Below are 2,403 nucleotides of genomic sequence, written 5' to 3' on the forward strand. Positions count from 1 at the left end.
TCCTGGTGTCTGTATTCCTCACTGTGTTTTTGGCCCAGTGTCTGACAACGTGAACCAGAAATATGATTTTTGATGCAGCTGTGATAGGATTCACTGAGCAGTTGCAAGTGCTTTAATGTTTTTTTCTTGGTAAGTGATGCCCATGTGCTGCCTACAGTGGTTCCAAGCACAGCGGAGACCAGAGGTGCAAACCCTCACCCTGCCTGGCTCCTTTGGTGTGTGGCAGAGCTTCCCCAGGAGTCTAGCCAAATGCTCCCTGGAAGCTTCTTGAGATGTTCAAACCAGATGAAGGTCTCCATCAGTTGAGTTGAATTTGGTCTTGAGCACAGCAATAGACTAGCGGGGGGTGGGAGGGGGGGTCATGTAGGAACAAGGGACACGAAGGCAGCTGTTGCTGTAGAGGCAGGTGATGGTACGCCGAGTGCTGATCTGCACTCAGAGCCCAAGTGCTGCGCTGTGGCAGGCGTGTGATGTGCGTGGCACTGCGTGTGCCCTGTAACCTGCCATTTATACGCTGCAACAGTGCGGGGACTGCTGGGGGAAGGTGGGGGGGAAACCATGATAACACTATTTTGGACAATGTTCCTGATTCGTTTTCCTGCAGCAAAAAAGTGGACCTAACCTGAGGTCTTGGGAGTGCCCTGTGTCTGCGGTCCTTGTCCCTCTGCAGGCACGGACACCCCAGCGGTGGCACCTGCCCCACCCTTCCCCTCTTCCTCCCGTGGTGCCCCTTCCTCGCCTGCTCTGGGGTTGCGCAGCTGAACAAAGCAGGAAGTCCCCAGCCGCTGGGTCGCCTGCGGGGATTTCATTCTCTGCTGTTAAGCTTACTCATTCCTGTGCAGTTCCTTTTTTGGGGGTGTTTCTTTTTATTTGTTGTTGTTGTTGTAATTGTTTTTTGTTTGTTTTGTTTTTAAAGTCAGTTGAGAAAAAAATGTTTTTTTTTCCAGTCTTGCAGAGTCGATGGGTTGCAGTACACAGTGGTCACAGTTACGAAGCAGCTCTTTAGCTGCAGGGGTTTTGAGTAAGATCTGCATGCCCTTCAGCTCATGAGTTATGCATCTGCTGATGCACTTCCACCCAGAAGTGATTAATTTGTTATCCTGATCTTAATCTAAGCTCCTGCCTCCAGAACTGTCCCCTCATCTCGCTTCTGTCTTGTCTGCCAGCTGCTCTTAGGTTGCCAGGCCTTGTCTGCCTTTCTCCGAGTTGAGATGTGTTGGTCAGTCGGTGCCTCCCATTCATGGCCTGCACTTCTCGCTCCTTTCCTTGTGCCCTGGACCACTGGCATTGGAGCAGAAACGTGCTCACGGCTGCAGGGTGTGAATTTATCAGCCCTCAACCTTCCTGCTTTTGAGGGCTGGCATCCTGGCCTTCGGGTTCAAATCAAATCTGTCACCTCTGTCAGCTGCCTTTGCTCCAGGTGAACCGAGGACATGGATGGCCAAAACAGAATTAGGGAAGGAAAGCTTGCTGCTCCGAGCCAGGCAAGGAGGTCTGAAAGGGGCAGCGTAGCCATGGGGGAAAAGCTGAGGGTGAAGTGCCAACCCCTGCCTGAGCAAGGAGCTCCTGGCATGGGGAGGGAGTCCCGTACCAAGAGCAAGGCGAAGGCAGAAGTAGGAGGCAGGAAGGTTTTTCGTGGCCTATGTGATTACTCACTGTTGTTGCTGTTAAACAGCACTAATCTGCTTTCTGACTTGGTAGGAGAGTTATAATGTGTCAGACATCTCAAAAGGGGTCCCTGGAGCCCATCCTGTCCCCAAAGAGCTCCTGTCACTTCTCTGGATCCAAGTTCAGCTGGCTCCACAGCATGTGCCTAGGCACAGGGCTTAGCTCAGGGCCAAAAAGGAAGTTCAAATTACCTGGTTAGTTTCCTTAAAATATGCCCATGAAGGAAGGGAAAGCCCTTTAGAAAAGCAGGGCCCCAGAAATAATGTCCCTACTCCAGATGAAATCCCCAAGTCCAGACTAAGGAGTGAAGGTGCCAGTCTGAGCAAGCAACAAACCCTGAAGAGAAATTCCTCTTCTTCAAGCCACGGTGGCTTGCTGTGTCCAAGAGGAGGACAATGAATCTTGCGTAGGCTGTAACTGTCAATTTGCTCAAAAACATGGGTCATGTGTCTCTGCTCACCCCATCAGACGTTTTCTGGCTGATCTGATCTCAGGACTTCCTGATCTCAGAACAGTTGTCACGGCTTCTGCTATCAGTGCTGCAGCACACTGCAAAGACCACAAGTCCCTGAAGGTGCAGGATAATCATGCAAGTCCCGAAAATTCCCTGCAGCCGGGAACTACTTCAGTTCCCAGCCACTGGGGCAGATGCCAAGAGTAACCGAAAGCAAAACCCTGAGGAACCTGGGAACCTGGATCAGAGATGCAACGTCATGTGGTGGCAGCTAGTGACAG

Source organism: Anser brachyrhynchus (assembly GCF_964034855.1).
Source record: "Anser brachyrhynchus genome assembly, chromosome: 10".
Classification (NCBI taxonomy): domain Eukaryota; kingdom Metazoa; phylum Chordata; class Aves; order Anseriformes; family Anatidae; genus Anser; species Anser brachyrhynchus.